The sequence below is a fragment of the Mirounga angustirostris genome, unplaced genomic scaffold, assembly GCF_029215605.1.
Source record: "Mirounga angustirostris isolate CCGP_5_RB_7025 unplaced genomic scaffold, mMirAng1.0.hap1 SCAF_12, whole genome shotgun sequence".
NCBI classification, from domain to species: Eukaryota; Metazoa; Chordata; class Mammalia; order Carnivora; family Phocidae; genus Mirounga; species Mirounga angustirostris.
Window position 1 is genome coordinate 69,692,684 of NW_026991720.1, and position 12,848 is coordinate 69,705,531.

A 12,848-nucleotide genomic window follows, 5' to 3' on the forward strand; every position below is an offset into this window, starting at 1 on the left:
AACAAAAATGGAAAAATATTCCATGCTCATGGATTGGACGAATGAATAATGTTAAAATGTTCATACTACCCAAAACAACCTACAGATTCAATGCAACTCCTATCAAAATACCAATAGCATTTTTCACAGAACTAGAACAAATAATACTAAAAATTGTATGGAACCACGGAAGACCTCAAATAGCCAAAGCAATCTTGAGAAGGAAAAACAAAGCTGGAGGTAACACAATCCCAGATTTCAAGATATTCTACAAAGCTGTAGTAATCAAAACAGTATGGTACTAGCACAAAAACAGACACGTAGATCAATGAAACAGAAAGCTCAGAAACAAACTACAATTACATGGTCAATTAGTGTTTGATAAAACAGTCAAGAATATGCAATGGGAAAAAGAGTCTCTTCAATAAATGGTGTTGGGAAAACTGGACAGCTACATACAAAATAATGAAACTGGACCACTTTCTTATACCATACACAAAAATAAACTCAAAATGTATTAAAGACCTAAATGTGAGGCCTGAAACCATAAAAATCCTAGACGAGAACACAGGCAGTAATTTCTCTGACATCAGCTGCACAACATTTTTTTAGATATGTCTGCTAAGACAAGGGAAACGAGAGCAAAAATAAACTATTGTGAGTACATCAAAATAAAAACTTTTGTACCACAAAAGAAACCATCAACAAAACAAAAAAGCAACCCATGGAATGGGAGAAGACATTTGTAAATGATATATCTGATAAGGGGGTAATATTCAAAATATGTAAAGAACTTCCACAACTCAACACCAAAAAAGTAAAAATAAAAATAAAATCCATTTAAAGAATAGGCAGAGGACTTGAATAGACCAATTTCCAAAGAAGACATATAGATGACAAACAGATACATTAAAGATGCTCAATATCACTCATCCTCAGGGAAATGCAAATCAAAACCAAAGTGAGATATCACCTTATACCTGTCAGAACAGTGAAAATGCAAATGAGAAGTAACAGGATGGAGAGGATGTGGAGAGGATGTGGAGAAAAGGAACCGCCGTGCACTGTTGGTGGGGAAGCAAACTGGTACAGACACTGTGGAAAAACAGTTGGAGGTTCCTCAAAAAATTAAAAATAGAAATACCACATGATCCAATAATTCCACTACTGGGTATCTATCTAAAGAAAACAAAACCACTAATTTGAAAAGATATATGTACTCATATGTTTACTGCAGCATTATTTGCAATAGCAAAGATATGGAAGCAATCTAAGTGTCCACCAATAGACAAAGGAATCAGGAAGATGTGGTATGTATGTTGTGTATATATATGCAATGTGGTGTATATGTGTGTGTATGTGTGTGTGTATACACAATGGAATATTACTCAGCCATTAAAAAAAATGAGATCGTGCCATTTATGACAACATGGATGGACCTAGAGGGTATTATGCCTAGTGAAATATGTCAGACTGAGAAAGAAAAATACCATATGATTTCAGTCATATGTGGAATTTAAAAAATAAAGCAAATTAATAAACAAACTAAAAAGCAGAATCAGACCTATAAATACAGAGAACAAACTGATAGTTGCCAGAGGGGAAGATCGTGGGAGGTTGGGAAAAATGGATGAAGGGGAGTGGGAGATACAGGCTTCCAGTTAATGGAATGAATAAGTCACAGGAGTAAAAGGCACAGCATAGGGGATTTAATCAAAATACTGCCACAGCACTGTATGGTCATGGAAGGTAGCTACATTTGTGGTGAGCATAGCATAACATGTAGAGACACTGAATCATGTATTATACTTCTGAAACTAATGTAACATTGTGTGTCAACTACACTCAAATGAAATTTTTTAAAAAGAATCTGTTCTCTGATATTCCATCTTGGTTGGAAGCAGAAGGGCCTATGCTCCTTTCTTGCTACTAGTAACTCTAAGATGTAGTAAATATTAATCACCATTAAGGGAATGTCATTTGCATAATTCATCTGCATCCATTTCACGCATAAAAATGCTGAAAAGCTCAGGGCCAGGGACAAAGCTTTGTACCTCTTCGGTGAGAACACTCTTTCAAAAGTTACATTAACCCATTACTCAAAGTTTCTCAGGCTATAAATTTACACAATTGTCATATTAGCCTATGCATTTACACTTGCTATCTGTTTTTCATTACCTATATTATCATTTCATTCGATTTTTAAATAATCAAGTGTAGGAAAAAGAGGTAAATACACTCTGCTGTATGGTGGGCATTAATTTTTCACTCTGAATATTTCTGATTCTTCATGTCCTTGGCTTATGGTATTCCCTCATCCAGTTATGAGTGAGTGGCACCATAAGATTATTTCTGGCATATTAGTTATGAGTAGAACTGATACATACTACTTCTAGGTTAAACATTTATTTGCCAGTGCAAAACCCAATAGAGTTTCCTTTATCCTCTAGATTTTGAGACAGTGGCTGTTCCATCAGCCAAAGTCCCTAAGTAAATTAAATGAATAGTCACCTCTGCCAACCCATGATAAATAAGGAACATGGGTATGAAATAAACTTTTGTTTTTTTAAACCACTGGTATTTGGGGGGGCGGGGTGTATGTCAGAGTATATTTTAGACTCTTCTTACTGATAACAGCTTATAAAAATAAAACATTTCAATAAAAATTAAAGCTTTATTTGAATATCAAACACAATTCCAGTTTTCTCCCACTCTGTGTCTGGAACCGTTTAACAACGGTTATAACTTTATGAGTCTTCTTAGCATTTGTCTACTTCTCTCTCAATATGTAAGGAGCAGCTTGCTTAGTCTCATAAAAAATACTGAGATATATTTCCATTGATACATAGAGAGCTAGTTTATTCCTTTTAACTGCCGTATAGTATCATGTCATAAGAATATGCTACTTTTATCTATTCTATGTTGATTATCACATACACCCATACCCACTTGTCTGTTGACAGACACTTAGGCTATTTTTTATTTCATACCACTATAATAACAAAACATCATTCTACATATCTCTTTGTATTCATATGGAAGCAGTACATCTGGGTTGTAGGGGTGTACATATTTTCAGTTTTAAGGAATACTGCTAAACTCTCCTACAACGTGACTAAACCATTTTCTACTGCAACCGCTTTTGATAGGTTTATCCTATGTTTATTGTTTTGGTTTAATTCTAGAGAAGAACCTCATTTATGACTTATACCAGAAAAGAAAAGCAAATAAATCCCATTTCATTGGTGACTGGCACTTGTATGTACACTGGCAATACAAAGCTAAGTAGGGTATGGTTAAGGAGTCTTCACTACACAAACAGGATCATCTTGATTCTTTGCACTATGATTTATTAGATAAAATTGGGCTATATTTTCCTTAATTGAGGGCACTCATGAAAATGAGCTTTCAAATATGTTATAATTATCTATAACCTATTTTCTCTATCTTCAAACTGAATAGCAACTTATATAAAATGAGCCACTTAATTGAAGGAGCAGTTTTGAGGCTACTTTATATGAGCTTACACTTCATTATTGTTGTATCAGATGATGGTCTTGCCAAATGGTATAGAGTTTATTTTTACTGAAAGAATTTAATTTTACTGAAAATGGAGACTGCTTGGAAATATTCTAAGTTACTACATATGAAAAGGTACAGCACTATTTGAAGGCAGAGTTAGATTAATTAAAAAGATACACTGTAAACCCTATGGTTTATATTTACAAAGTATTTTAAAAGTTTTAAAATGAAGTTTGAATGATAAGTCAATAGATGAGATAAAATGGAATTGCAAAAAAATAAGCTTAAGTTTTGAAATGAGAGAAATCAGAAAAGAAAGACAAATGCAACAAATAGAAAACAGCAAGACAGTAGATTCTAATCCAACAGTCGATAATCACTATAAATGTGAATGGTCTGAATGTACTTTGTTAAAAGAGAACTTCAGATTGGATAAAAAAGCAAGACCTGAATCCATGTCATCTACAAGAAACCCACTTTAAATATAAAATTATATGGATTAAAGCAAAGGGGTGGAGCTGTTATATAGAAAACAGTATGGCAATTCCTCAAAAAGTTGAACATAGAATTACTATATGACCCAGAAATTCCTCTTGTAGGTATATATTCAAAAAAATTAAAAGCATATATTCACCCAAAAACTTGTATACAAATGTTCATAACAGCAAAGTTCATAACAGCTTAAAAATTGAAATAATCTAAATGCTTGGCAACTGATGAATGGATAAACAATATGTGATGTGTCCAAATAATGAAATATTTATTTATCAGCCATAAAAACCAGCAGAGTGCTGAAATATGTTGCAAGTGGAAAACCCTGGAAACACTATGGGAAATGAAAGAATCCAGACACAAAGTGCCACATAGTGTATGATTCCATTCATGTGTAATATCCAGAATGGGCAAAACAATAGAGACTGAAAATAAGTTAGGGATTGCCAGGCATTGGAGGGAGTGGGAAATTGGGATGGACTGTCAATAACTTAGAAGTTATTTCAGGGTAATGGAAATATTCTGGAATTAGATAATACTGATGGTCTCATAGCACTGAATATATCGAAAACCACTCTACTGAACAGTTTAAGATGCTAGATTTTATGTTATATGAAATTTATTTCAACAAAAAATGTTAAAGTACAGGGAGAGAAAAAGTTATACCATGAGAACACAAATCAAAGAAAGCTGAAGCACCTATATTAACTTTAGACCAAGCCAACTTCAGAACAAGGAAAATTTTCAGGGATAAAAAGGAAACATAGTAACAGAGGGGTCAATTCTCCAAGAGAACATAACAATCCTAAACATGTATTCACCTAACAACACAGCATCAAAATGTATGAGACAAACACTGATAGAACTAACAGGAGAAATTGATAAATCCATCTTTATAGTTGGAGACTTCACCACCACAAACAAGCAGGCAAAAATTTAGTAAGGGTAAATATATTCTTGAACACCACTATTAACCAACTTGGCTTAATTGATATTCATAGAACATTCTAAACACCTACATCAAAACGCACACTTTTTTCAAGTGCACATGAAACATTCACCAAGCTAGACCACATTCCGGTTCATAAAATAAACCTTAACAAATATAAAAGAATATAAATTATGCAAAATATGTTCTAATACATAACAGAATTAAACTAAAAATCACTAAAAGCTAAAAAAGTGCCCAAATACTTGGAAGATAAACAATACATTTCTAAATAACCAATGGGTTAAAAGGAAATCAAGAAAAGGTTTAAAATATTTTGAACTTAATTATAATGCAAATACACTTATCAAAAATTGTAGGATGCAGCTAAAGCAGTGCTGAGAAGGCTAGTTATAGCATAAAATGAACACATTTTAAAAGGAGAAAGACCTACCAATAAATCAATGTCCTAGGTTTCCATCTAGGAAAGAAAATGCAAGTTAAAGAAAGACGTGCAAACTAAACAACACAAGCAGAAGAAAGGAAATAGTAAAATGAGAACAAATATCAATTGAATTAAAAACAGGAAAACAGAATATCAATGAAACCGAAATCTGATTATTATCTGCAAAGAACAGTAAAACTGACTTCTAGCTAGGCTAAAAAGAAAAAAAAGGGGGGGTGCCTGAGTGGCTCAGTCATTAAGAGTTTGCCTTCTGCTCAGGTCATGATCCCAGGGTTCTGGGACAGAGCCCTCCATTGGGCTCCCTGCTCAGAGGGAAGCCTGTTTCTCCCTCTCACACTCCCCCTGCTTGTGTTCCCTCTCTTGCTGTATCTCTCTCTGTCAAATAAATAAAATCTAAAAAAAAAAGAAAGAAAAAAATTACCAATGTAAAAAATGAAAGAGGGGCTATCACTACTTATCCATAGACATTAAAATGATAATAAAGAAATGTTAAGAACAATTCTATAATTATAAATTCAAAAATTCGGATGAAATGGAATAATTCATTGAAAGATACAAACTACCAAAATTCACTCAAAGAAAAACAGATAACCTGAAGAGCCCTATATCTATTAAAGAAATTAAATTACTAATTAAAAATTTTCCAAAACAAATGAGAAAGAAGAAGCCCCAAGCCCAGATGGTTTCACTGGTGAATTTGTTCAAATACTTAAGGAAAACATAATATCAATTCTACACAATATCTTTCAGAAAATAGAAAAAAAAGAGAATACTTTCCAATTTATTTTATGAGGTCATAGTTACCCTAATATCAAAATAGACTAAGCCATTACAAACAAAAGAAAACTAAAGACCAATATCACTCATGAATATTGAAGTAATGATCTCTAACAAAATATATGAAATAAAACTAAGTAATATATAAATAGAATAATACATCATGCCCAAATGGGGTTCCTCCTAGGAATGCAATGCTAGTTTAACATTCTGTAAATCAACCAATGTAATTAATCATATTAATAGGCTGAAAAGAAAAATGGTATCATATCAATAAGTAAAAAAAAATTATATGACAAATTTTAAAACTCATTCATGATAAAAACTCCCCAAAATTTGAAGTACAGCTCCTTTCATCATCATATTTAATGCCAACAGACTGACTTGCTTTACCCTCACTTTCAGACCCAAGACATGAATATCCTTTCTCACCACTCATATTCAGCATTGTACTGGAAGTCTTAGCTAGTTCAATAAGGTAAGAAAAAGAAAGAAAAGTTATACCTATCACAGAGGAAGACATAAGACTTTGCTGGCAGACGACATGATTGTCTATGTGGAAAACCCCAAAGAATCTATAAAAATCTTCCTGGAACTAATAAGTGAGTTAAGCAAGGACTCAGGAAACAAAGTCAGTATACAAAAGTCAGTTGATTTCCTAGATACTAATATTAGCAATTTAAAAAAATAATAATAATATCATCAAAAATGAATTATGTATAAATCTATCCAAGAATAACAAGTTCTATATGAAGAACTATGATACTGATTAAAGAAATCAAAGAATATCAAAATAAATGTAGAATAAATGTACATAGATTGGAAAAGTCAATATAGTGAAGATGTCAATTCTTCCCAATTTGATCTATATATTCAACACAATCCCAATGAAATCCTTGCAAGCATTTTTGTTGGTATCAACCATTTTTAAAAATTATGTGGAAAACAAAGACACCAGAATAGTCTAAAGAATTTTGAAAAGAACAATACTGGAGGACTTATTTTAACTAATCTCAAGATTTCTGTAAGCAACCGTAACATAGACAGTGTGGTATTACTAAAAACGTAATAATATACAGATCAATGAAACAAAAAAGGAAGCCCATAGATAGACTTCAAAAATACTGCCAACTAATTTTTGACAAAGATGCAAAGGCAATTCAATGAAGAAAGGATAGTCTTTCCAACAAATGGTGAAAAAAAAAAAAATTTGAAAGTACGTATCCACTTGGCTAGATTATGAAAGGCAGTTATTTAGCCAAACATCAATCTAGATGTTGCTGTGAAGGTAAATTTTAGATGTGATTAAGCAGACTTTGAGCAAAGTAGATTACCTTCTATAATATGGATGGGCCTCTTTCACTTAAGTTGAAGTCCCCTAAAGAAGAATGAATTCTGCGTCTAGACTGTCTTCTGACTTAAAACTAAACATTAACTCTTCCCTGGGTCTCCAGCCTGCCAGCTTTCTTTCCCTCCAGATTTTGGACTTGCTCATGTGGGCCAACTCCTTTAAATAAATCTTTTTTTTTTTAAGATTTTATTTATTTGACAGAGAGAGACACAGCAAGAGAGGGAACACAAGCAGGGAGAGTGGAAGAGGGAGAAGCAGGCTTCCCGCCGAGCAGGGAACCCGATGTGGGGCTCGATCCCAGGACCCTAGGACCATGACCTGAGCTGAAGGCAGACGCTTAACGACTGAGCCACCAAGGTGCCCCTAAATAAGTCTCTTGACAGAAAGATAGATGATGATAGATAGATAGATAGATAGATAGATAGATAGATAGATAGATAGATGATAGATAGATACACACATACATATAGAAATATATGCATCCTATTGGTACTATTTCTCCAGAGAACCCAAACTAATATAGTTCACAATATAGCACCTGAGCCAGAAATTGAAAACATAATTCCTTGCAATGGAACCCTAGATTGCTATTTATCTGCACTGCTAGAAAACCATGAAAATTTCCCAAATATGGGCAAGCTTTGAATCTCCTCAGTTATTTCACTTATTTTCACTGATTCCATATATGTTCTCAGTCTGCTACCAAAACAAGTACATTTTTTTTCTGTTGAATTTTGGTGAGAGATAAGTCAATATATTCCATTCAACTATTCATTTTACTCAAAAGCAGTAAGACCAAGTTGCTGGATTAAATTTGATAAACATTATTATACCATGTTCCTAGTGTTTCTGAATAAACCAGGAGTCAGACATATGATACTAATAAAAGAAATATTTGCAAAAGGTGAAAATAGTATATTCTCAAAGAATATTTGGAGGCAGAAGCACAAATTTCCACTTCTCAGAATGGATATCAAACTCTGCATTCCTTAAACGGTGCTAAGTTTTTAAATTTATACTCTAGGTCTCCAAAAATATTTTGTAGTGTTTTTGATTTATGCATTGTTAAGAGCAATAATATCTAACCTGCCGACTTCACACCTGGTGAGAAGCAGCTGCTGCTATAGTAAATGACGTTATCCTCAGCTGCTGAATGGGCATTCATTCCCAGGATGTAAATAAGAACACCTAAGGAATAACTACATACACACACAATGGGTCATAAAACTGAAGGAAAGTGATGGTCATCTGTTTTAACAAGATAATCTTATTTGCCCCAAATTTCCAGAAAAGCCACAACATAAGCAAAAACTTAAAACCCTAGCAGAGACTGGGTGTTGTATGTGAGTGATGAATCACTAAATTCTACACCTGAAACTAGCATTACACTGTATGTTAACTAACTGGAATTTAAATTAAAATTTGGAGAAAGAAAGAAAAAGAAAAAAACAAACCCTAACAGAGAAAGGTACCTTGCAACACTGCACATGATTGCTTTCTGAAAAGTCTAATCAAAGTCAAGTGCTAAAATTATCCATGTAAAGAGAAACATCATGACTGAGCTACACCTACAGTTTCTAGTTCCCCTCAGAACTAGAAGTTCTTGCCCCTCTATATCAGCTTCTGACTTCTCCAAAGGAGCTGTACAGGACTTGGAGCCTATTTGCTTTAGGAAAGATTCAATGAACCCAAATGCTAATCTATTTATAGTTTCATAAAACCAAGGAGACAACAATTTCCCAAATGAGGAGCTATACTGAGAGATAAAATATACCACATTGTTGCTAAGAAACTTGTCAGGGTAGTCAGACTTACTGGATAGTTAGCCATGTGAGGCCAACACAGCTTTTTGGTCGTCCCATCATTTTTACTGAAGGGAAGTCAGTAAAGAAGCCAGTTTGTGATCACAAACTTTGAGCAAAGTAGATTACCTTCTATAATATGGATGCGCCTCTTTCACTTAAGTTGAAGTCCCCTAAGGAAGAATGAATTCTGCGTCTAGACTGTCTTTTCACTTAAGACTAAACATGAACTCTTTCCTGGGTCAGTGAATGGAGGTAGCCGAAAGACTTGTCTCTCCCACACCTGGAACCCTGAGGAAGAATTAATAAAATTCACAGTAAGAGATCCAAATAAACAGAGAGCAAAAGGTGAAAGTTTGCACACTATTAATTGGGGTACCTGCAATCAATAACTCCTCCAGGCTCATCATCCACTAGCAGGAAGTGTCGGGGCCTCTATCTCTTTATACACCCAAGTAGTAATTCTGAGTAAGGGACAGGTAGGACTAGGTAAGGAGAGATAGGCAGGGGGCCATGGGATCAGGCTCACAAAATTCAAAATGTGGGAGATGAAAGGAAATCAGAGATAAGGGAACAAACCAGACCATCCTGTCCTAGGTGTCAGAGGTGGGGTCTTGTTATAACAGCTACTTGTGACCTACCAAGAATTACCAGCCTCTAAAAAGGAAGTAAGCCATTGAATATGTTGTAACTAGTCCTTACTCAATGGTGCTATCAATAGAGATGTTAAAAAGATTTAAGTTACCTGGGTAGCTTTCTACAAAAGACCATCCCTAAAAGCTCTCAGTGGCAACTCCTGAGAGCGTTTTCTGTATCCTTGCTTAATAAACTTCTATCGCTTTGCTCACTCTCCTTTGTCCTCGAGATTCATTCTTCAACTCTGTGAGACAAAACCTCGCTCTCCCACATCAATTCCTTTGATGGTGAGGATATGCACTCCAAGCCCAGGCTCTTTCCATTCCTTTCTCCCCAGATCTATATTGGGGTTAATGTAGAGCATGAAATCATCCATAATACCTGGCTTGCTAAAATGTAACACAGAGGCTGTTGGGGTGAGGGAAGGTTTCAGAGAAGGGCAAGGGTGTAGGCCTTTGGAATGCCGAGGCCTGCATGACCACTGTGTCCTAGGAATGCCCCAGGGAGTCGCCTTCCCCAAAGCTTTCTTAGCCCAAACAGCCAGCCCTGTGATCTAAAGGTTGTATGCATTGTCCCCTAGGCTATGTTCAGCAGATAGAACACACAGATTAGCATATCGTATCTTTCCCTTAAACAGATCATCCTAGTTCCACTAAGACCCCTTGTCACACATCACATGCTTGAGAAACAGTGATAAAGACTTAGGATTATCCTGAAGGACCAACAAAGGCGGGAGCAAAGAAGAGCAAAGGGTCTTTGTCTCTGAGCATTGACCCCCTTGCCTTCTCCTCTCTTTCACAGCAAAGTTTGGAGCAATCTTTCCTTGGTCAGTACAGGGATTGCTGGCCATTCCCGGCAGATCAGCCATCCTTCGTGCCTCACTCTTAATTTCTTCTATTCACTAAAAATTCCCACCTCTTCATTACTAAACTGGGTGGGCTTCCTTCCAAGAACTTCGTCCTTTCTCTACTATTTCTGTTACTCAGAGGGGAGAGGATAATCTTTAGTTGTGGAGGAAGGAGAAGTTAAAAAAAAAAGAAAAAGTCGTTACTGAGCTGTCTGTTGGCTTTTTTCTTTCTCTTCTGATAAACTCCAGATAGTTACTTTAAAAAAGAAAACATATATTTTATTTCAAGGATAAATCTGCACTGTTTGCGTATTATTAGATCCCTTATTATGCTCAGAGTTTTTTTTTTACTTTGTTTTGTTCTTGTTTTGTCCCAGTGGGGAAGCATATTATAAAGTTCATTTTTATTGCATCTTCCTGATTAGGGGAATAATTTGTTTATTTGCTTGCTTGCTTGTTTACTGCAATTTGTGGGAAATGTGCCATTCTAGCACATGTCGATTAATTAAACATCCCTAGATGCCTGTATGTGGCAAGGAACATTACTAAACAATGCAAATATTGAAATGTCAGATCCTTTGAATATATAGCAGTAATGTATCATACTGATAATTCCTTTTTCCATACCTTTACTGGACAACTCAATTCATGACAGTGGAATTATTTAAGACAATAATTCAACATCGTAAAATAACATAAACCAAGGTGATGACTGTAAACGATGTTTGGTGGCTGATGATTAGTGATTCCTGGCCAGCAAACAAATGTCCTCATCAGTATAATTCTCCTTTAGTATGGAACCTCTCTCAAGTTATTAGGATCTCTCGGTAAAACACAGGTTGAGAAAAAAAAGAAGAAATTGGCTCAATTTAGCAACTGCTGTGTATCATTATCGGCCTAGACAGAGTCATTAATCCAGAAATACCAATTATTTATAATTTTTCCTAAAAATAATACTTAGAAGCAGAGCAACTCAGTTCTGAGACTCAGATTCTGTATTTTAAATCTAATGATCATAGTGACTGCTTACCTCAAAACTTATTTTGTGGATTAAATAACAAGCATACATGTAAAGGAACCCTCGAAATCATGGGGAATGTTATAGTATTTAAAATTATTAATATTATTTCCTTACTTTCCATAGAAGTACTTATGTACTTTATGTTTATACTATTTTTTGCCATAAAGTGGAGTTTATTTTTATTCCATACAATGCCTCAATCCTTTCCTTTAGAGTTTATGCTTTTATAAAGCTTAAGAAATCTTAAGCTTATAATTTATAATTATACTTAAGAAATACTTCCCTCCCCAAGCATTATATTATATTCCTGTATATTTTATCTTAATTTTTTTCACTTTCTACATTTTAATATTTAACCCAGCTCATAATTTTGTTATAAGTTGTGTAACTTAGTTATCTAAAATATTTTTCTCCCTGAAAATGATTAGCTAGTTTTGTCATTTGAAATGGCAGGGCCAAAAATGCTATCCCTGTTTTCAAGATGAGTAACAAAAGCTCCAGGAAGTAAAATGATAGACGGTGGTCTAAGAGCCATCTCAAACCTGTTCTCAAGAGCCAACTGTAAATAGCATTTCTAAATTCCATGTTCAGTAAGTTGGACATGATGGAAATATTTACACCAGTTTACATCAGTAAACACTACAAACCAGAGTTTGATTCCCTCCTTCCCTCCATCCTGTCTTTTGACAGCCAGTTTATCAGCATACCGTTGGAAGGGTCCTCATTCACAATGGACCATGTGCTGTGCTAGGGCATTAACAAGGTGATAACCTAAACGTGCTCCATCTTCCTGGGGTATCACTCGATTTAATGGTAACATACTTAATTATAAGAAATACAGTATATTGTAAGGTAGAATATAAAGTTCACATGACTTTTCAAGATTTAGCTTGATATTACAAAAAAGGAAAACGTGTTCTTGCGGCAGATTTCATCCATACCCCCAACCCACAGTACAGAGATGAAAAAGATATGCTAACTCTCCTTGTCCTTTAGGATATCTTGAGCAGAAAATGTGAAATTCAGT